General features: G+C 42.2%; 1 protein-coding gene across 1 annotated transcript in view; it reads right to left on the bottom strand.

Annotated features, from left to right (window-relative positions):
- LOC124475374 (zinc finger MIZ domain-containing protein 1-like) overlaps positions 1-20,761 on the bottom strand; it is a 90,306-nt gene extending 69,545 nt beyond the window's left edge. The window contains exon 1 of the mRNA XM_047031920.1: positions 20,686-20,761. The gene's annotated coding sequence lies outside the window, so the exon portion shown is untranslated. The remainder of the gene's footprint in view (positions 1-20,685) is intronic.
- Positions 20,762-24,754: the final 3,993 nt, after the last annotated feature.

The raw sequence follows: 24,754 nt of genomic DNA, 5'->3' as shown, positions 1-24,754 counted from the left end.
GGAGGCTCGAAAACAAAGCCCTTTATAACAAATGAGCAAATAGGCAGAGCGTCTCATCGCCAAGCTCTAACGACAATCAATTAGCAATTGCTCATGATCTTCGGTGCGGCAGATTGAGGTGTCTTAATGAGTCGCATTTTCATTACCTCCTTCTCTTGCTCGAGAGGCAGAAGAGGGACCAGCCACACCCACACTCTGATTACACAAACACACATACACATCTACACAACCACACACATAGAGACTTACACAAGAAGACACACAAATGCACACACACAACACAACACACTCCTCAATCCCCGCTCCACGAGCCAGCCTCTTCGTCTCAATGCCTAATGACTCCGCAAGTGGATTACTCCATCAATTCCACACTTCTCTTTGTTTATCCCCTGCGTAAATAATGGTCAACCATTACAATGCATTAGTAGCGCCCTCTTAAGAGAGAGGGAGAAGAGTGGGTGGGGGATGAGGGGAAGGGTGGGGTGGGGCACGAGTACTCCTAAAGCATCCTCCAGTGATCTCCAGCAAATCGGCTAATACCATCCATGTGGTCATGGAGCCATTTGAGATTCTCCCTGGTCTTCCCCATCGACGTGGTCCCAGAGAGAGAGGTGGGGTGGGGGTGGGGGTAGAGACAGGTCGGGGGGGAGGTGTGAGAGAGAAAGAGAGAGAAAGAGGTATGGGTGGGGGAGAAAGTTGGAATGATGTGACAATGAGGGATGGACTCAATCTAACCGTGATCAATTGTTTATTTGAAAAGCCATTAAGGGGGAGGGGTAAAAGATCTACGCAGTCGACAATATAAAAAGCAATCACATTGATACTGTTCACGTCATTTGTGCCATCTGAGACCCTTCACACACACACATTCACATTCTGTTGTCTTGGTGTTACATTTAAATTTATGCATTTAGCAGATGCTTTTATCCAAAGTGACTTCCAAAAGAGAGCTTTACAAAAGTGCATAGGTCACTGATCATAACAACGAGATAGCCCCAAACATTGCATGTAACCAAAACATGAAACATACATTGTGAAAACTAAATAAGACCCAAAGGGAAGAACCATAAGAGCATGTAGTTAAACAAGATACAATTAAACAACATGAACCTCGAAAAATTGAAAGGGTGTACCTGCGGAAAAAAGCAAGCATCAAAAATACATTACACAGCAAGTACAATAGTTTTAAGTCAGTTACAACTAACCAACAAGAGCAACAAGTCTCTCAATAAGAGTCATTGTGATCCTGGGGGAAACATCAGGTCCAAACAAACATTCCTAAGTGACGTTGTACTCCCAGAACAAGTGCGTCTTAAGCCTTTTCTTGAAGGTGGGGAGACAGTCAGTGTCTCTGATGGAGGTGGGGAGTTGATTCCACCATTGGGGGTCAGACAGGAGAAGAGCTTGTGTTGGGACTACCAGACAGTTGTCAGAAGAAGACCGTAGGTGGCGGGTGGGGGTGTAAGGCTGGAGCATAGACCTGATGTAGTCGGGTGCAGTCCCGTTCCACATTTGTAAGGTCAGTATCAGGGTCATGAATCTGATATGGGCCGTGATTGGAAGCCAGTGGAGGGAGATGAGGAGCGGGGTAACATGGGAGCATCTGGGTATATTGAAGACCAGGTGGGCTGCCGCATTTTGAATCCTCTGGAGAGGGTGGGTTGCGCATGCTGGAAGACAGGCGAGGTGTTGGTCCAAACATTCACAATGCCTTCACCCTTTACAGGGCCAGGATCTGTAGATATTTCAGCCAAGTCACCCCTCGCCCCCCTTTTCCCACCGCTCTCTTCTAAATCCCTCTCCCACTCTGTGAATTTTCCTCCGGTGTCACAAGACCGGGCAGGATCAAAATAAAACGCATCAGCAGAAAAACACACAAGTGGAAATAATCTCCTCTCGCTGGGCTGCTTGGTTCCATGAATCCGGCTAACTGTGCTTATCAACGCCTGCTCGCAATCAGTCTTAGGCCGAATCCCAATTCTCCCCCTTACCCCTTCCCCTTCCCCCTTCCCCTTAACTTACCCCTTCCCCTTGGCCCTCGAAAGTAAGGGGTAAGGGCTACATAGCCCTAGGAAATGGGACGCCACTTGGTTACAGGTACGTCATCTAGCACGTATCGATATCTCCAAAGAAAGTAACGTTATGCACTGATATTAAACGAAATTCGCTGCTAATGGAGTTTACTTAGAACTGTAGACATGCTAGTCAAAGAAATGCGGGACTGTTGTGCAATTCAGAACTGTAACATTAATGTACCAAACTAGCGATTTTTAGAAACGTTTCAATTAGGAAAATGGTTGCAAATATATATGTTCATGACTGTATATAACACAAAACAAGACTGTCATAATTTTTTTATCAATTAATTAAGCCAATAATATAACATTTATCGGACTCTCTGGATGATTTGGTCGCCATTGTTGCCGGTCGCGCAGTTTTCACATAGCCCTAGGTTTCAAGTAAGCTCCCGATCTTACTTGGTTTTAAGGGGTGTATACCCCTTAGTCTTAGCCCTTCCCCTAGCTCCAAAAGAGTATTGGGACACCACTAGCTCTCATGGGAACGCGCAAAACTAAGGGGAAGGGGTAAGGGGGAGTATTGGGATTCGGGCTTAATGGCCGCCACGGTCGTCCAACTCAAGAAGAGACAGTCTAGCCCGCTTCTGATCGCACGCAGGTGAATCTCAGCATAGGCCACTCTCCACACATTGGAGTAAACCGACGCTAGCGGACAAATGTCTGGTGGCTTATTGAGGCATAACTTCTGTACGTGGAGGTCATTAGAGCCATCGGTGCCATATGTTCATATCCAGCCGACATCAATCAAGGACAAATTAAGGATTCAATTAATTTTAGATGATTAAGTTTAAATTGCGCCTTGGCAGGGGGCTTAAATAATGGGAATGTGCCCCCATGAAAGAGAGAACTGCAGTAATAATGGCTGCATTGTCAGTAGTGGGTATTGAGAGAACAAATAAATGTGCTGCATTGTACTGCGCTGTAGTTCTTCTAGAGGAGCAAGTTAGGGGCATCGAGCGGCCTCCTTTTTTCTGTCGACATTTAATAAGCTCTGCATAATAATTGAGTGATTTACTGCAATAGCAATCATTCCTCAAACTTAATGTGAATCATTTAATGATTACTGTACGGCGCCTTGGTGAGGAGTGTGGTGTAGGGGTAGCCTTCCAGGGAAAATTGCTTTTTGACGGTTTAAACTAAAGGTTAGTTACTGTTGCTGATGGAGGGAACGTTCTGGGCAGCCATTCAGTGCAGCATACAGACTTTCTTGGGCTGAAGAAAACAGAGAACATGTGGACACAAACTAGAGGTGGACTAAGGCCATAACCGCAATATACATTGGGGAGGACCCCGCCCCCCCCCCCCCCCCCCCCCCCCCCCCCCAATATTCAAACATGCTCAATATGCCCCCCCCCCCAATAAATTCATATAATATCTTAAAAAGAATATCTATGGTACGACAGGCAACCACCACGCACTGCCGATTTTTTTGTTGTTGCGATTTCTCCAGTAGAAGCCGTTGATTGACTGCTGTTGGTAGGTAGGTAGTACTTACAATTCTACGGCTCTGAGTACTATGAATGTCAAACACTGTCTTTTTATTGCTTGCATAACTATTGTGTTACATAGGCTATAACACTGTCGATTGTGATTTTATGAAGGTTATCGTCGAGCAATGATATGCTTAATTCCTGTCAGAACCTTTAGCTCTAGCTCTTTAGTCCCTCTAGTCTCTGACCATATTCCACTCGCAAGCTTTGCATTAATTTAGATACCTGGAAAGTTAATTCGCAACACATCCAAGAAATTCGTTTTCAAATGCAAAATAAATTATGGGGGGGACCAAAGGTTCCCGGGGATCTGGTACCCCCCAGAACTTTTTTTGCATTTGAAAACAAATGTATTGGATGTGTTGCGAATTCTTTTTCCAGGTAGCTAAATCCCCAATGTTGACTCCTTGGCTATGGCCTTGGGGTCGACGGTATGAATGGTTTAGGAATATACCGGTATAAATTTGGCATACAATATGGATTTTGACTATACTATGCTAACCGCGGTAGACCCTTAATATAAAATTTGTCACAGCTCCATTCACACCAGGCATGGCTAGATCGGATCTTTATTAACGCAAATATCGCAGCGGTGCAGATTGCATTGTCATGAAATACAAAATGTATATATTGCGATATATACCATTATACCTTGGTATAATTCTAATTGTATTCTAATTATACCGTGATATACATTTAAAGTGCGAATTATACAATGACAATCGGGGGCGTCAACTTCTTCTCCAGGGCGTGTATCGACCCCCCGACCTGTTGTTTTTACCTCTTTTGGGGGGGTCCAAGTCTTAATTAGGGGGGTCAGACCCCCCCAAACCCCCCGTAATTCATACCCTGATTTAAGGTCTTAACTGCCCAGCCCTAACGCCAACTGAGAGCACTTACAGCACTCTATGCTTCCCTTCAACTGTGCAGACAAACTACTGAGTAAAGCAGGCTCCTTCCTGTTGTCTACAGCCCCCATCACTTCCCTAAAGTGAAGCAGACAAACAATGTTTGAAAAAAAAGACGACTGTCTTTGCAGCTCTCAAAAAGGAGACAGCTCTTTCTCACAAGTCCAAAGCCTCCTCCACAAACGATGGAGCTTGGGACAACAAGTCAACGTGGCGCTCTGTTTGGACAGGGCCAGGCGAAATCACTTTGATCCACTTTGAGTCATGTCTTCCTCAATTGCCGTGGTTCTGCATGCACCCTTCAATCCTTCGTTCAGATAAGAAGCCCAAACTCCTTACGTTGGTTTGGTTATCATATATATATATATATATATATCATATATATAGCATCAAGTGGAGGGCACTAGGGAAACCCATGGCAGCCAAAAGAAGAATGCATGGTGTCTTATCGGACAAGTCACCTGCTGATGGATGGCACACGTTGACACACAATTTTGCAAAGTTGACATTGCGGAGATATAGGACAGCACAAGCCAGAGCTGAGGGTCTGGGTGCAGAACAATGGCTGTCTGGGCTGATTTCTGGCCCTAAACAAAGGCAGGATGGCATGGAGCCTGACAGCCCACTGGAGGAACAGGATCCACTCTGCAGACAGGAGGAAAAGGCTTTGCAGAGAAACAATACTGCCAAAAAATCTAACACTCCTCCTTTTTCCTCTTCCTCCCCATCTTTTATGTGTTTTGGCACCTCCACCATTTATGACTCAAGGGTGAACAATCAAACAAGTCATATGAGCACACCCTTGTCAAGGGAAACTAGCCAACCAAGTGGCTTGTCATGAAATGCATGAGCTCAGCGTAAAACTACACTACAGCCAAAAGAATACAAAGAGATAAACAACACTAAAAATGGTATATTGATTGAGGACCCACAGATTGGGTCTCCAAATGGGTGAAAAGAAAAGTTTTGCTGTGCTGTGCCATTAGCTAACCTTGTATTAATTTAAATGAAACATGAAATCCAGCTTGACCTTGCATTCCTTTTGCAAGAGCTTAAGGGTTCAGTTCATGAGGTGATCAAATCTTTGGTCTCTCTGCTGCCACAATAAAAACACGTAGAGGATGCTGAATTATTGATGTCTTCGGTGCAGGACTTCTGTACTTCTCTTATCAATCATTAATGCGGTTTCCATTGAAAACACTCTAATCCTCCCATATCCAGTCACACTTGGGGTGAGAAGGACAACAGAGGTACCGTATTTCTTCAAATAAACGCTGCAGTGTTTATTAAATAACGTTAATTTTGGGGGTTTATTCGAGGGCGGCGTTTATTCGAGGGCGGCGTTTAATTAGTAAGAGAGATTTCGTGAATTGTAGCTGCAGTGCAGCCATAGACAACTTTGTTTCTGGCATTGTGACAAATGATTCATGCAGCTAAAAACGCAGTCTATGAGTGCGGCAACTCCCTTTCTCATGGGCTATCAATTAGGTGTGCGTTGGTAGTACAACTGTCTCAAATAAGTGTTCTACATTCTGTAGAAATCTGAAGCAGCATGCCGAAACGTTCATACACGTTAGCTTTCAAACAGAAAGCTGTGCAGAAAGTTGTGTAATGTGTAATAAATACCGGAGTTGAATTTAACCAGTTAAATAAAAAAAATCAGATTTTTTTGGTGCAGCGTTTATTCAAGGGCGGCGTTTATTAGGCCTACACAACGTTAATTGTTGGTGCTCCGTTTATTCGAGGGTGACGTTTATCCGAAGAAATACGGTACTTTTATTTGATGAGTTCATGCGTTTCTCAAACATATGCACCCCAAAACTATGAACCATGTAATGCTAATATGGGGATTCCAAGCTATACCTAAACCAAAGAAGGATTCACATTCTGTTTTCATGAATCAATAACTAGGTGTCTGAGTTTCAGAAAGATGCCTTTGATTCCTGTATTGTTCACACTCCTGAAATGATAATGACACGTCTTAGATAGAAAAACTAATAATTATGTCCCAACATAATACTAATTTATGCCCCGCTAAGTTTCTGAACAAGCTTCCATTTTGGCTCCACCACAGTGGGCCTTTAGCAGACAGCAAGCATAATCAAACTTTGTGGTCTTTCTCCAGAGTGGAATTGAAAGCATTTTGTGCAGAGTCCTTCGGTGGCAATCTCCAATTACCTTCTGCGTGCGAGTGTTCACTGCACTGGAACCTTTCCATTTCATCATTACACTCGAGCTGCCCACCCCGAAAGCCACCCGGCAGCTACACAGTGGACCGTGTCATCCAGGCACCATGGGGGGGGGGCTTCCCAGCTCCAGCAAATTCCTGGATTTGTCTGGGAAAAGATTTCCATACAAACCCACAGGTGTAACACCCGTCTATAAAGGGAGAGGACAACCCCCTTCCCCTTTCTTCTCCAACCCTTCCCCAGCCCCAGCTCCAGCCCTTAGATGTGCTTGCAAGAGTGACTTGGTAGGTCAGCTGTCTTGAAATCTCTCCGAGGTGAAAACACAGAGGGCAGAGTAACCTTCCCTCAGAAGAAATTGCTCCTGCATGTTTTGGTGTATATCCGCATAGCCTTCAATAGGATCATCTGATGATCCGTGCCGTAGATATGGGAGACGAAAAGAAGAGGATTATTTGATCCAGCATCTATTCAAGAGTGCCATTTCATCCTCCAATCAATACTAATCAACGTGTTGGCACCCACAATATCCGACAACGCTTAAATCCCCTCCAAGGCAGACAAAATCACCTACGAAGATCTATCCAGTAGGAGGAGGGTTGATTTGAGGGTCCCTTGCTATTGTAACAGAATAATAGCAGATCCATGATCAATTTATTGTCTCATTGTACAAAAACAGCAAAACTATTGATCTGCAGCATTAGACATCACAGTGTCAAAAAGCCAGTGCATAGGAAGGACCCATTTCATCTGGATTTGTGCAAACCTGGTTAGCACTGCACCTCTCGTGTCTGCTTTTACAGAGGAAACATTTCATGAGAGCACCGCAATGCACAGCAATCTTTGCTGCTTTGCTAAGTGAGTTTAGACCTGCATCACAGCTCGGCGATGCAGCCAAACACCAGTCACACCAGTCTGGACACGGCCAAGCAGGCAACTGTTACCTCCCGAGAACTCTTGTAATGCACAAAGAATTTGGTGTGGGTTCCCTGGAAGAAGACGCATGAGAGAGAGGAAAAGAGGGAGAGGAAGATCTCCTGGGGGGTCAGAGTGTATCCTGAAGATGTCCATGGGAGTAAACGGGCATGACTGCAGAACATGGGGGTTGCCCCCTACTTTTCTTTTCCTATAACTCCCCTGCCGCCCCCTCTCCCCTGGCATGGTGCCTTTCCTGACTAGAAAGAGAGGCACAAGAGTGAAAGAAGGTAGCCGCCTGGACCATATCCTTACACTCGCCTCACAAAATTGGCACAGGAAACAATCATCACAGTCGCGAAAATGACAACCTGAAACAGACCAAGCAAACAAAAATGCTGTGCGTACACAAAGAAGGCTCGCGGACACGGGAAAAACTTCAAGCCGTTTATATGCAAACGAGCCAACACATTTTGAAGCTTCTCTGGTTGCTTCTCTACTGCCTGTACTGCTGTGGGTTTGTACGTCTGACACCAGTGAGAGGGAGATCAGGGAGCCATGAATATTCAGTTACCAAGTAAATGAGGCAGATAGCACTTGACATGTTTAACATCAACCTTTGGCACCTTTAGTTCTCAAAGCCCACAAGGTGAAGAAGCAGAACAAATATGTCAGTTGTTTGTGGGCGGCAACAAACCTTGGAAATAAGTCCACTGATCATAAGATACATTTATTAGACATGAAAATAGGTAAACACAGAAACGGATATGGAAATGTAGAGTGTAATTTAAATGTAAAACAAATACAGGTTGTACTTTGGAGTTTATGCACTAAAATAGCACTATAATTCAAAACTTGTGTGCTGACATTTACATTCTTAGTGAAACTCGTTCCTCCTTTGTAACCTTAGTTGAACTACTGGTATCAAAATGTTTGCTCTCTAAATGTTTGCCTACTAAGAAAGTCACATTTAAGTTCTTAAGCACCTTGACAATTTATTTATTTCTGTGTTCCAAAGGAAAAGGCAGTGAAAGCACTATGGACTACCTTACAACTGAGTAAACTCCTTGTGTATACAACAGGCTGAGAGGCAAACCCCAACAATAAACAGTCTAAACTTGTCCAATCACTGTCGCTCTCATGTCCTGTGTTATGCAATGTAAAGAAATAACTTATTGGGTGTTGGGTTTTAGGGACAAAGCACATCTAGAGAATGAGGGTAGAAGGCATTACAGAGGACCCTGTCAATACTGACTCACTGATTCTTGTCACCTCTCCCATCTACATGACCTGACCATGTGAGACCAGTTAACATCTGCACATTGATGGCCCGGAAAGGTACTAATGTGGTGAGCAGGATGCTCCCTGGATATGCACACACTCTCACACATGTACACACACTGCGTTGATGTATTACAGGCACAAAGGGGCCCAGGGCAGACTGTGGGCCATTCCCTACCCAGCTGCAGCTCGGCTGTCCCAGGGGGCCCTTGTGTGACATCAACCCCACAACCATCCACAACCCCCCTCTCCCCCTCAAAGCCACCGCCTGGCTGCGTAATGAATCAAGAGGGTTGTGTGCCACTACTACCAATCACAAAGCTCATGAGAAGCCACACGCATGCACAGGGCACACACCACCCTCCTCCTGCCGCATACCCCACCCCCACAACCAAGCCCGCTCACTGCACTCAGCCTCCCGATAATCTGGTCTGCCAGGCATGCCAGCTCGTCCGATGGCTCCGTTTGCACAAGCACTCCATTGTTGGCTTGCAGAGAGGACAACTGCACTTTGGACCTTTCATTGGAAGGCTTTTATTGTGTTTCCCTTGAGGGCCACCCTTGTTTTGTACTGTATCCAGAACTGGACATTAATCCACATCTGCACTTTGCAAACGATTAATGGAAACAGATTTTTGAGAAATGGCACGTGTTTTGTTATTTTTTGTTCTGTCTTCAATTCACACGTGACTGACCTGCAAGCTTATAATTTCCTTGGCTGACAAATTAATTCAAAATCATAAAAAGACAGTGAATTATCTCTACTACACCACCAGATTCTGGGACTAGATCCATTGCTGGCTGACCTTTTCTGCAAAGCAATATTGTACATGATAGTCAAGTTATGTTAAGTGATTGAATTTTATGTGTCCATTTAACTCAATTCAATATTGGATGACAAATGACTACCTCGGAAATGTGAAGTAAAGCTTACATACAGGAAATTGCTGGGGCTAATTGTACAACAAATGCTAGGCTTTACATTACACAGTTGGTTGTCCATTCCTAGACTGGCAAATAAAAAGATACTTGCTTCAGATTTCCGGACAGGATCAAACTAATCTGGAATTCACATAAAACAATGTACAGATTTTTTGCTGAGATAATATTCTAAAATAGCCTACCAGACATTGTAGTTCACATTGTACATACAAAATGAGAGTATAGTAGAGTTGATGAGTACAGTAGAAGTTTTAGGGTTATACATTGCATGTGCACAGCATTTTTGGGGCTAGAACTTCATTAACTAAAATTGATGCGTTTTGAATACATCCTGCCATTCAGATTCTGGTCAATTTGCCAAATGGATTAAGTGTATCAAATCCATTTTGCTGAGTGCATTGAAGAAGTGTCAAAATGAAACATTTTCAATTTAGCCTTGTACATCCCAGACTTTTTCGCATGCGGTCGTACACGCTGCTTACTTGGCAAAAACAGGCCAGGACACGTATTTTACCTGGCCCGGGCATTAAATTAGTCTGACACAATCCACATATTTGATTCATCGTTTAGCCAGAGCAGACTGCTAAAACTTTTAGGCTAGTAATATGGTTATTTTGCACACTCTTCACTCAATACTTTCTACTTGTCTATATCCGTTTGGATTTTATGACACTGGTTAAAATGCAACCAATAAATATTCATGTGCAAGGTCTTTCACCCGTAAAGCAGTTCTCTCTCCCTCTCTCTCTTTCTTTCGCTCTTCCTCTTTCCAAGCTATGGAGAAAGTGGGAAACTTTTTATATTAACTGACAGGAGCTAAATATTAACAAAGAAGAAACCACAAGAGAGCAAGAAAGTAGAACTACTACCACATTCTGATGTCATAATTCATGGCTTCTCGAATCTCTCTATTTTCTAAGGGCAGTGTGAAAATGCATACTGATGTAAGACATTCATCAAATCAAATTTATTTGTATAGCCCTTTTTAAACGCAAGCATGTCACAGAGGGCTTCACATGCGCCAATAGAACTGCCCCTCAACCAACCTAAACCCTCAAGGAAGACAAGGAAAAACTCCCAGAAAAACTCCCACCGGGAGAAAAAATGGAAGAAACCTTGGGAGGAGCAATTCAGAGAGGGATCCCCTCCTCCAGAGACGGTTGGTAAGAGAGAGGAGCAGAACACAAGCTAAACATAGTCATCCAGTGTCAATGGGTTTTGAAACACCAAAATCCATTGTTCGGCTTTATAGACGTTGATCCAAGTTCATCCAAGTGAGATTAAAGGAGTTTCTTAGTCATCAGCAAGCAGAACCACACATCATTATAATTACCAACAATTTTGATGAATCTCGCTCATTATTTTTCCTCTTTGGACTGTTTGTATTTATATTGCTACATATTTAAATCAGCAACAAAATGCACAAACATTATACTTCCTTTTATCCCACACTATGCTTAAACCATAGTTAGAGCACTTGGCTATTGAATATTAATAAACATCCAGCCTCCAGGTATCTAAAAGGAGTGATTCTGTACAACCACCCTGCAAGAGACTAGATCAAATGTGCATACAAATGGAGCCGTGAACCACAGGTCCCATTCAAAAGTTCCTTTTATTTAACCAAATTAAGCACATAAACGTCATTCAAACAAACACCTTGTATTACATCTATGTACTATGTAACAACAACACACCGACAGTTTAATTAGCATTAGTCATAGAAGAAGAAAGGTCTGACAGTGAGAAACAACTCAAAAATAATAACCAGCGGTGAGCCAACTCAATACAGGCTGTTGGTTTCCACAAATCGTGTTAAAAAAAACAAACAAAAAAGCAACTAAGAACCAACCATTCAACATGCATCTTAAGGAAATCTTTCACTCTGCAAAGGTTGCTGAAACATAACCCTTCACAGCAATTGCAACTGAGGTTATCCTATTCCCTCCCAAAAAAAAGCACCCCCAAAATGTTGACAGCTAACAGCGTGTCAAAATTAGTTCTCATAGGTACAAAAGTGCTCCTTTCTCCCTCCTTTAAGTTCAGTAACAAGGCTTTGTTTCCCAGTAATGATTTACAGTGTGACAAGCCACATTTACAGTGACAGACTGAAAGGAACCTAACATAAATATAATTACAGCTCACTTGATCTCCACCTCTCTCCTCCCAGTGACTGTCTGGAGTGTCTGCTTCACAAAGGAGCTGTACTGTGCAGTCTCTAGTAATACACTTTCTCAGTTTGTCGATCAAGATCAGCCTGTATCAATGCCAACACAGCAGCTTAGCCTTTTGGCAAGTGGCACAAGCAGAAGCTACCTGAATTAGCTTCATTGAAGTTGTGCCCCGAAACCTAGCAGTGCAATCGGAAATCATAGCCAGTAGACTGTAACCACAAAACAAATTGTGTGTGGTGATTCTCATAAACAGGCAGCAGCTAAGTGTTTGAGCAATGCAACCACGTTCTAGGGATAGATGCCTTGGCTTATTGTGAAAATGTGCAGAGGATAAGCGTCAGTGGGTGAGAAATCAATCAATCAATGCTGTTTATTTATATAGCATGTTTAAACACAAGTGTCAACCAAAGTGCTGTAACAGTAGAAAAGAAGCAGAAATAAGTACAAAGAACATGACACACATAAAACAAAATGTACACACAACCCAAATATACAGGGCATAGCTTATAACCTGACAGGATAACTATGACAATGCCTTATAGAAACTCAAAAGCCAAAAGGCGAGAATTTAAATGTATGGAGAATAGGGGAAGACCGGACACACAGAAAAAAAGCTAGCTTCCAAGGCCTTGGGGTAGCAACAGAAAACGCATGACCACCCTTATACAGTACTTTAATCTAGATCCTAGAGGATACAAAAGCACCTGGTTTGAGGATCAAGAGACCTTGATGTGTTTTGGAGGCTGGGAAGGTCAAGAGATCAAGTGGTGTTAATAGATGCAATGCTTGAAAACCAATGATTACAACTTCAAAATCCATTCTGATTCTAAATGGAAGCCAGTGAAGAGAGGCCAGTCTGTGTGGGTCTGCACATGTTTGAAAAGGTTCAGAAACCTAAATGGTCTTGAACCGAGTAATGAAACTGGACCGAACTGAGACAGGACACCAAGCTATGCAACAATGTCAAGTGGTAATACATGAGCACCCCTCCCCACACACACACACTGCACAGCTCACATTAAGTTTCACATTCTTACCTTGCCCCAAAAAAATGGAAGGGAAAAAAGGGGAAGAAGGTCTGATGAGAGACAGACTTTATATTGTTGAGACATTTTCCAACCTCTACTTCAGAAGAGTCTAGCCTAGTCAAGGAGTGCTATCCCCCCTCCTATGTTCCATCTTGACCCAAGGTTGCTGTGCAATCTTGCGCATGAGCGATTGTACATCCATGACTGGTGTGCAGCTGTATGCGTGCTCCCCAGCCAGGGGTCTACTTTATGAGGTCCACACCCCTCATGCCAGGCTCCTCACACTGAGCACCACACAGTCCAATTCCATGGTGGCTCTGACTCACAAATGCCCTCCTTTTTAGAGCAGATGGTCAAAAATAGCATTTCCTGTCAACATTTTAAGAAACCTGAAGGGCCCGTTGGGCCTCTGACAGTTTGCGAAGAATAAACTAAGGTGTAATGTGTGTGTGTGTGTCATACAGGAGTAAAAATAATCTGGTCAGTTACAGGCTGACTCTGTGTGATACTGACTAAGTGAGAACACCCCGTTGTCAAAAAAAGGCTTATGCAATGTGTGCCTATAAATAGATGTGTGTGTGTGTGTTAGGGAGAGACAGGCCAAATAGCACTAGAGCAGCTTCATGTTATCCTTGATTTATTTGAACACCACTCCCACCTTGATATCTTTACTCACTTGAAACACCTACTGGAAATATATCAATGTGACCGGTAAATTCAACACACCTGGACAAATAATGGGTTGAATCCATTCGTAATTTGTTGTTTTGTCAAGGTACATCATGGGTTTGATGAGGTGTGTGTTTGGGTGCGTGTGAGTGAGAGGACAACCACAAGATGAGGAACATAAGGAATTGGACAGGCAGTGTTTACCGAACGGTTATTTTAAGTGTCTTTTGGAGAATAAAACCCTATCTTGAGACAGTGGAGGCACATGGGCGCATGCCTATAGTCATCTCTCTAATGTACACACACTGAAAATCCTGCAATACTGGACACACAAACGCTGAGAACCATTCTTTTATTCCACTCCATCCAGGACCAAGACTTCTATTATGTTCTTTATTTATTTCCCACAACTGTCACCTTGGCGTATCGGCAGCGGACGGTGATGGGGGCTCACCACCTTAGCTGATTCATGACCTGCACATCCACAGTGTACTGCCCACTCTCCCATTTAGAATCCATGTTTAAATAACATAATCTATAAAACTTCTGTATTCTTCGATTTTTTGAAAGATTTGTTGAATTACGTTGAATATAGCTGGGCAAATCAAGATTTCAGCCATGAACTGCAGGATAGTTTTAAGGAGCGAATGAGAGATGTGTAAAAATTGGGATCAACTTCGCACTAACAAAACTATTGCAAATGTTGTCTAACCACAGTCTTCATTCAAATCAAGTCCCCTTAGGCCGAGAGCTCCACCCCTGTTCCCTCTTCTCTACGTTGCGCATGCAAAAAGGAAACAGGTCACATGCAAACAGATATTAAAATAGCACGCAAGCACATTGCGAGAGATTAACTAAAAGTATGACACGGATCGCAATGTTGGGATTTTAAGTTGCAGACCGTGTTGTCAGTGTGTGTGTTTTGAGTGCATATCCTAAAACCATTGAACAAAAAAGCCTTTCTCTCCTTGCCAGTGGAGAAGGCCCGGTGTTGCTGGGGAAACAGATCACCCCAGGCCCTTTCTTCTGCTCATGCTGGGGATGACGAGAAGGAGAGTGGGGGGAGGTTAAAGACATTCCCTCTGTATTAGTAAATCCCAGTTAATTTGCCCTGTCAAAGAACAATGAGATACGGACCCCCTGCGGGCTCAGCTGAATGTAATTCCACCACTTCCAGAGAATCGCCTTCATTACTCACCTGAGGCGAGGGTTTCTCTCACCTCCCAAACTTAGAAACACACACCAGACTGGGGGCGGAGACAGGGGTGGTGTGGTGGCTGATGAAGCCTTGGAGCTCCTTCACTCTCTTCTCTGGTGGTGATGTTATACATCTTTGTGATTCAAGATGAGGTATGATCTGTATTGTAGTTGCAATTTATGAATTAATAGCCTTGACACCTCAAAATAGTGTGAGTTTCCCTCTGAATAAGCTCCAGTGGTCCACATTTGGAAGTAAAATAAGTTCAGTTTCCAACATCTTAAGTTTGACTATCACTTTTACTGCAGACATCTGAATCGGTTTCTGTTTAATTTATGCAGTCCAAGACTTTGGGATAGCTGCATGTTATTCATGATTCAAAGCTTTTCACTTAATCAGAGCAATGGGACATTGCATTGTGACATCCACCATGTGTCTTTTCGCTGTGTGTCAAATCAAACATGCATGCGTCTATGACTGGTGTGGGCCGGTAAAAAATCTCTCGGCAGGATAGGCTGAGTGCCACAAAGACTGACTCAAGTGTATTGGGTAGGCTCTGCTTTCATTAACTTGTTGTGCTTTAGCATTTGACATTTCAAAGCCTTGTCTGGCTTGAAATTATCCATGTCCTATAGCTGGAACCGCTAAGAGAATTTTAGAAGTAGCCATCAATCATGAGGAATTAAAGAGACAAACAACCCAATTTTCCTTACTCGTATTTGATTTAATTTGGTGACAAACATTGTGCCTCCCTCATTTGTTCCAGAATTAACAAAATCTTCAGTATATACTTATATAAATAATTCTATATATTTCTGAATTGAAAGTGATGGCATGATGTTTTCCACAAGGGGAAATAAGGGCAAGGGTCAAATAAGAAATGTTTTGCTATTAGCAAAAAAAACCACTAGCCTGTTTACTTCCTTGATATCTAACCCGTACAATAGTACACTTCCTTCCTTTGGAATAAAACTAGAACTGAACAGTGCGCTTAATAAATATGCCAGAAACAATACAGAGACAAATAAGAAGGTAACAGGAACAGAGATTATCATAAAGACGCATTCAACTCAAAACTACCGACCCATGGTAGGAAACTCATTGTCTACTGTGTGTGTACCTATTAAAAGTTTCAGAACAAACACTTTGGAGATGTAGTTCACCCCCATATTAGCCTGCCTGGCAACCAGCTAGCCTCAGTCCAAATGATCAAGACCTTTAATAAAGTGAGCGGTGTGTTTCTGTTTCTGTTCGGCTGCTGCCTCCCCCCTCACCCCTCCAGCACATCTCCAGCCGCAGTGAAGGCCGGTCCCATTGTTCAGACCAACAAGGGGTGTGCAGAGGTCACAAAAATTTTCACAAGAGCTTTGCTTGGAGGGGTTGAAAAAAGCGACCTGCCACTGGTTGGTTGTGTGTGGATTTACACTTAAGCTTTTTCATAAAGTCCCCATGATTCCCAGTCTATTCGAAGGGGATAGATTAGATTAAGTGAGATTACGTGGAGAGGGGCTCCCAAAAAGATCAGAAATAACACACTCGATACTTAGCAGACAAGTCAACAGTAGGATTAGGCCAAATGACTTGTTCAAATTCAACACATACAATGCAATGGTCATCCTTTTCACAAGCTCAACGTCTGTATAACCGCATCAAATATTTTTGCGATTTAAGATGCAGGGTCTGAAATTAACTTTTTTACTTGGTTGCACTGGTGCTCCCAACTTTAAAAAGTTAGGAACACCAGCAAAAATTAAGGAGCACCCACTGAAAATGTTCATGTTGCCTTTTCAGCTCTTCAAATTTTGAGCACGGTTATCTCCATGACACGTGACAAGGAGTGATTGACAGCTAATTTTAACCAATCTAAAATCTGCATTAAAGTTAAGAAGGTAAAGATGAAGTTTAACTGGTTACATAATGTTGAATAGAACGCTACTAGACCAGTAACTATATCAGCTCACATCAGGCACATACTGTGCAGTATGCGAATTAGCAAGTGTTTTGTAAAGAAATTAAAACAGGTCGCACCATTATGATGTTTTGAACAAATGCTCCCAATTATATTTTGAGGTGGCACAGATACAATTTCGGGAGCATGTGCAACCAACATTATCGCAATTTCAAGCCCTAAAATGTGTACATTTTAGTGCATCCCACTGTAACTACCAGGCACAAATATTTGTCTTGACACAAAATTTGCTAAACTACATTTGACAGCAAACTTTACAGCTAATGAAATCTACTGTATTTTTAAACCAACAAAATTGCTATGGTCTTACTCTTTTCTGAGTCAGGTGTTGCTTGTCCCCTATTCTCTTCCTGCCCAACCCTCTGTCTGCAAAGGCTCAGTCTGTAGGCTACAATAACAACTCCCATCACCACTGCACCCAGAAACACACACAGAGTGGTTGCACACTTTAATATGATTAAATGTTCTGTGGTCTGGCGCCACTCCCAGCCACCTCTCCTATCCCTTCTCCTCTCTATCTCCCTCTCACACAAACACACACAGATTCTCTCTTCTCTCAGCACTGTTTTGAAAATAGAACCTCCATATTAACAGTCAACAGTCAACTTGACAGGTATGACCGTCCTGTATAACTTGGCGATGTGCTGCAGAGTGGATTTCTGTGCCATCTGTATGTCTCCATCCCTCAGTCACACTAAGGTGGGGTGGTGCAAAATCCCTACAGACATATTTTACAGCGTAATGTGAAATTGAGACCCCATCTAACGGTGCATGTGGGTGGAGTAATGGTGACATGATAGTTTCAGTCTGAGTCAGAGGGAATACCACATGTTAATCATAAGCTTTAGCTGCAGCGTAACATGGTAATAACACAGGTAATTAAATAAATGGATTCACTGCCATGCAAGCTGACTCCAGGATACCTGTCTGTATAGCTTCTCATCAGAAGAAATGACAACTGTCAAGTGATACCGTATGTATTTCTCTCAACCTGTCCTGCATTCCTCTTACTCAGTAAAAGTACTTACACCGAGGCAGTGATTCATTCTAATGCTTCTTTCTGCCCAGCAAAAACAAAACAAAAGGACCTTGAGAACAACCTACACCCCCCCCCCCCCACACACACACACACACACACATACATATACACACACATGTTACAACCAGAGTGAAGTGCTTGGGTTCCTGCTTTATATTGGCCCTTTTAGTGTTATTACACTACTTGTGGATTTTCTTTAGGCATTCTTCAGGGCTTGCTTTGCTCAGGGGAATATCCATGCCAAATCCAACTACATTATAACATTACACGCTCTCTAACCAGCCTGTTTACTGGCCACTTTAGAACACGTTGTGGATTAATGAACTACCAAGATGCAAATCTACAAAGACGGATTAGAAGAATCCTGTTTTCAAATAGAGAGCAGAGGGAGGATTCATTTCTACAACAAAAACAAGATCTCTGCGATGTTTCGCCATAAGATTTTTTTATGTACGTCTATTATATGAACAGACAAACAAGAGCAATTGTAAAAAAGAATTGCATGCAGTGGATGAATACTTTGTCTTTGAACAGGTTCATCTCACCATTCTACACAAAAGCAAGAAAACAAAGAATGAGAGTGACTTTTTTTAACAAGGTTTGGTTTTAATAATACTGTATTAACTGCAGGGTAAGATGTCGACATCCTGTGAAACTCTGCTGCTCTCCTCCCGAGCCAGCCCTGTTGGAGGTAATGAGCCCTCTTGTGTGTCCTCTCTGATCTCACAAGTTGAATAATTTCCCATGTGGCATGGCCATTTCCAGCTTCCGTCTGTGCACTCACCTCAGTGGACTAGTGGAGAGGCCCCCTTCCACCACCACCCCCACCACCCGCTTTCAGACAACGTGTTGCTGTTGTCAATCCACAGTGCCACACACAGACCTCAACCTTGCCAACTAGACAAAATGAGTCAAGCTTTTCTTGCAGTACGGATTCATGGAAAATAATACAATGACTGAACTTCGGGGGCAACGAGGCTGGCGTCGGGTTTGCTGTTTGTAAACAAAACAAGATGAAGTTTTGCACAGACAACCAGTAATGTGTGGAGAGCCCATGGACGCAGCTGAGGTAAAACAAGCAGAAAGTGCATTCGATTTTTATTTCTCTTTGCTACAAAGGGGCTATCCATGGTTTTGTAGGAAAGGAAGAGTTAATAAATGATCTACTGCAGCTCCCAGACGCACGTGCTGGGATGCAGATCTTAGTTTCAATGTGTCTTTTGTCTGACAACTGGTGTTTCAACATCATCAAGTTGAATAGAAGAAGGTCAGCATGGTGGGGTCTGCCCCATGGTAATTCAGGAGCTCAACCTGGGGCCCAAAATAAGTGAAAAAAAGGGGTGGAGGAAAGGGGAAAAAAAGTCCCAAGGACACGATCAGAGACTTTTGAGGGGTTGAAAAAATGCATGCATTTCTTTGTAGAAGAAACACATTGTGTGGCTTCCATCAGTACTCGCTCACAGTGCCTGGCTTTGAATCGCTTAGACGGACAACTACATACATAAAAACAATATTTGAAACAGCATTGTTAAGAAAATAGCAATTTGTTTATGGTGGGTGACAGAAATGTATACACACGTGCAGACACCCTTTCTAAGTGTCTAAAACCATACTGAATAGTTATGTGCTCCAGCACATTTCAAATGACCCACACAACAGCTGTGTCCAAACAGTGCAACCGCTATGCAGGGACCAGACAAATTCCTCTCAGATGCATCTCTCTGATTGTGTACTGTACAAAATGAAAACAAGAAAACTAATTTCGGAACTCTAAGCACTAGATGAAGAAAGATACACGAAACAGCTCCACTTTGTGGTTCTTTTTATTTGTAAATTGCAAGCAGTGTTGACACCCCCTAAATATACAATTAAACTATTAACTGTTGCTTCTAGCAAACGTATGATGGAATTAGTTTATACCAATGTGCTATACCTCTTCATGACTCACACCAGTAAACTTTCTTTCTAAAACTCTCTTTCCCACTTTCTCATTGACAATAGTTGAGAGTAGACTGAAACAGGGAGCCCTGTCTCGCTCATTTTTTCCCACTTGGCTGTTCTTTGGCTTCCTGGACAGATGTACAGCAATGAAAGGGAACCTAGTTCTATATGAGAGGCCCTTAGTCCCAACTGGATGCATATCCAGACGACTGGAATTTGGGGAGTCAACTTGTTAAAACCACGTAAAGCAGTAATAACACACACATTCAACACAACCCAGTTCCTCTGAGCTTTAAAACATGCATATCAATTCCGAGAAAATAATGAATCACAGTCTATCATATACACATATAAATGCATTAGGCTGTTCACGTGTAGACAGTGAACGCAATTCAAGACACTGCGATGCTAGCTGAAGACCAACAGAATATGTCGGATTTTCTCAATGGAATTTTTGAACAAAACATTAAATATTGTTGCAGAGCCGAAGTAATAAACCATGTGTTTTGCTTACACTGCATCCTCAAAAGTGACCGGAACCCATCTCTAAACATTGCACCGCACTGACTTCTGACTGATTCCGTCTTGATCCATTCTACAACCAAACGCTACATGGTACCCGACGCCGTCAAGATCAACGCGGTATCTGTTACTAACGAAATGCACAACCTGCCACGAAACCGACCATTCGTCCCGACTACAGAGAGGAACGTAGGATTAAACTGTACCTTTGAGATAAGACGATCTCCACAGTGTTTCTTCAAGTGGTCAAACCATTGTTGGGAAACAATTCCAACCAACTGGAAACAAAATAGCAACCAAGCCGCTCGCAACGCTACACGAGAACAATCACGTAACTTTACTTACCAGATTTATTGGAGTGGTGAGCAGAAGAAACTCCTCAATGTTTTTAGATTTAGATTTGTAATATCTTCCTCTAACTCGTCACAACCATTGAGAATGGGCTCAACGTCAGTGTGTGAGTAACTGAATCAACTAGAGGGGAGCACAGTAAGTTGAAGTGTCAAATTACATTGGCTATTCTATTACAGAAGGGCCATGCTTGCTGGTTACCAACAAAATGTGTCGCGGATTTACAGTCAGGAGCCATTAGAGCACAGGGGATTGGACTGTGCGTGTCACCCAGGAACAAAATAGAATCTGTTCCACAACTGTAGGTGTTTACTGGGTTTATTGTATAAAGAACAATTAATCAATATTGAATAGTTAATGATTGTCAATATTTATATGGTAAACGTAGGCCTACATTTGATGTCAGGGAAGATTTATCTATAGTGCTTTAAACCTTTGAATAATGTAATATTGTAGGCTATTCGTTAAGCAGACACTTTTATCCAAAGCAATATACAAGGGTGTGCAACCTCTTGAAATACAGTCAACTGCTCTACCACTGACCTACCTATTCCCAATACATTTCATATAGCTTAAATGTATTTCTAGAAAGTATTTTTTTAAGTAATAATTTCTAAATTAGGGTTAGGCCTGTTAGTGTGTTTATTGCATTGTTATTATGATTAGGCCTTGTTATTGTTGTTATTAAACATAATCATATTTATTTCATTATGATTGGCATTGTTAATAAAAATGTATAATGTTGCAATGCAATTAGCGAAACATCCTTTTGCATACTTCCCACCTCAGTGTTGTGCCACTTTCCGTGTTTTGCAGGTCTCCGGTCTCCGATGGAAAGCTCTGAATAACAAAGACATGTTTGAGAGCAGCAGCGGCATCAGCAGCAGGCTTGGCTGAGTGGTGACGTCAAGGAACTATGACTGTGCCAAGCAGCATTAGACTTTACACATTGCTGCCCCTCAAGTCTTAACCACACTACTGACCTGGCCCTTTATAAGCACAGTTTGTCATACGTCTAATGGTAGAAGTACACTATTAAGGCTTATTAACCTGGCAATAACCTTCCACCCACTGTTTTGGTAGCCTATCCAGCCCAGCTGGCTCAGTAAGGGGGAGGGATGGAGCGACAATAGGCACCATTTGTCCTGCTAAAAGGTGACAGGCAGCATTGATTTCTAAATGCACCCTACTTATCTCTGAGGCCAGGTATACATGTCAATTTCAGAGAATACAAAAGAATACGATAATTACAAGGTAGCAAATAGCTTATCTACAACTATAAAATTATATGGATGTTGCTGATTATGATTATTTCATCATTATAAAATGAGAGACCAAGCTTCAAACATAATAAAAAAACGGACAAACACACAGTAAAACTACATATTATGACTATAAGTGCACTATTACACTGTACTTACAGAATGTGTGGCGCAATGAGACACCTCAGCTCTTGAGATGACGTGTGTGATCCTTCACAGGAGGCACCGTGGTCTAAATATAGGAGGGGGAATTTTCCTTATCGCCTGGGTCAGAGTGATACACTTGAGTACCAGAAAAAGCCCTTGTGGCATCAGTTCCTCAAGATCAATCAGCCCTGTGTGTCGATAGGGCATTCCATTGTTTGAAATAGCTAGCGTGTTTCTTTTACTGTGCACTTTTATCCCTTGTCCAATGTCCTCTACTCAGCTTAGTAAAAATAAAATATCTCTCTCACTCTCTCTGTCTCTCATGAAGATGGATGAATAGACTGTATGGGACTACATAATGCTATCCTAGATTCAGTTTTGATGACAAAAGCAGGTGAACTGAGTTACACATTTTTGTTTGAAGATAAGATGTAACAGTGCTTATTTACTTATTACTTATTGTTTTTCCTTGCCCACTCCATAAGCCATTCATCCATTTGTTTTAGACATATTTCATTTTGGACCCCTGAGTGGATCCTTTGCAAAATTGAGTGGACATATGTATTGCTTCTGCAATGTTTCCATAAAATAAAAAAATGTCTCAACATAATCTCAATCTAATAATCTATATTTACATTACATTTACATTTATGCATCTAGCAGACGCTTTTATCCAAAGCGACTTCCAAATAGAGCTTTACAAAAGTGCATAGGTTGCTGATCATAACGAGAAATCTAATTTCTCAAGAAAATCAGTCATTTATATATCATCTTATTTCTCACTGTCTTATCAAACTAAAAGGTTTACAAAATTGTATGTGTTTAGATTTTTTAATAAAATGTTCCTTATTTAATGAATGGTTATAAACTGCTGCTTACACAGAAAGCACAATATGAGCTTTGATACGGAGGGGATATGTCTGTATTTTCATTTACAATTCCCACCTGGTTTATGAATGAACAACCACACGCTCCAGAGACCAGCCCACATCCTCCTCATCCAACCACTGGCTGCCGTCCAGTCAAAATGTTCACTGCACTCTGGCTTGTGCTATGGCCGATGCCTGTTGGGTGGTGGGTCTGAAGGTCCAAAGAATGAAAGAAAGAGGGAGAGAAAAAGAGGGAGCGAGGGGGTGACGTTGAGAGAGGACCTTTCCCCCTTGGGCATATTTTTGTTTACTAATGTGTTTTTAATTTAATTTATTTTAGCATACTGTATTTATAGAGTATATCTTATATATATGTATAAAATATTTTTGTATATCATTTCGGACAAATGTTAGACAGAACTGTCTAACTGTCAGAATGAGAGTGAGTGAGGCAGTGATGGAGGGAGAGAGGAAACAAGGGCATTGGTGTTCACATTTGACAAGAAGACATGAGGGAAATCAATTAAAGCACCATTGATTCTCATTAGAGGACCTAAGAGAGCAAGAGACTGCGAGACAGGGGAAACATAGAGAGAAAGTGTGTGAGGTTGCAAGGGAAAAAGACAGCGAGAGAGGGTGAGAGTGAACATACTGTATTGGTGGCCGCCATGGGACTGCTTCTGAAAGTGATGTGTGAGCCCTTCAATGGTTTCCTTCCCCCTGTTTTTTCCCTCCTTTTTTATCTCAACAAGAGAGGGTGAGCAATACCAGCTAAAGCTGGCTGCCTCCACCCCATGCTGCTCTGCTTTGCAGAGGGGTGAGCCAATCAATGTGTCCTCACAAAGGGGGTAGAGCATTCAGAAAGCCAACTGTTCCCTCAGGCCATGGGGAATGAGAGTAGGAGGGACTGAGAGACCAAGAAAGAGAGATGGAGAGAGAGGACACAGAAAGGGGAAAGATGATAACATGTTTCCCTTTCAACCAAGGGGGATAATGTCACCAGTTGGGGTTTGTATCTGACACCAATAACATTGACATAACAGTGAGTAAACAAAGTAAGTTACATGGCATGTTCTGACATGCACATAACATAAATTGATTCCAAATCTGCCATGTAATAGGTTGTACATTGTAGGTTTGGTTATCCAGCAGTGTGTTTCATAGAGAAGAATGAGGATTATTATTACTGTGTAATTTACTCGTTATGCTCAGTAATAAAAAATTGTCAGCATCATCAACAAAAATTGCTGCAGTCCGATCTAAAAAATAATTTCTTTACATTAAACAGGTATATCTAGACCCCCCACCCTCCACCCCTGTGCTCTTTAAACAATTGCATACTGTAGATTTCAACTGCATCTGTGTGTGTTTTAGTATACATCAATAACTTTTATTGTTATCGCACAACTGTACAAAGAAAAGCCCTAGATTATGTCAGGCTCCAAGTATTATGTTGAATATGTGTCAAACAATGCCTGCCTGGCAGCTTAAACTCGCAGTAGGTGTTCCACTTAATAAAATCACTTACTGTAACATTTCCCACCATGACATCTCTGTGTTCGTCTCACAGGGAAGGTTAGATATATTCATGTGAAGGCTTTTTTGTTTTTCCTTTTATGTATTACCTGACAGAAGGTTAACTAGCTACTCCCAGACCCCATTATTCGTCTCTTACTCCGGGGCACAGTTAAAGTCAATTACAGTCAAAGCATGACTTATTGTTTGTCACAATCCACGTCCTGGCATGCAGAACTACTTTCTGTTAAATGTGTGGGTTTAATTATT

This window comes from Hypomesus transpacificus, chromosome 13, assembly GCF_021917145.1.
Source record: "Hypomesus transpacificus isolate Combined female chromosome 13, fHypTra1, whole genome shotgun sequence".
NCBI lineage: Eukaryota > Metazoa > Chordata > Actinopteri > Osmeriformes > Osmeridae > Hypomesus > Hypomesus transpacificus.
This window is presented reverse-complemented; position numbering and strand designations above follow the sequence as displayed.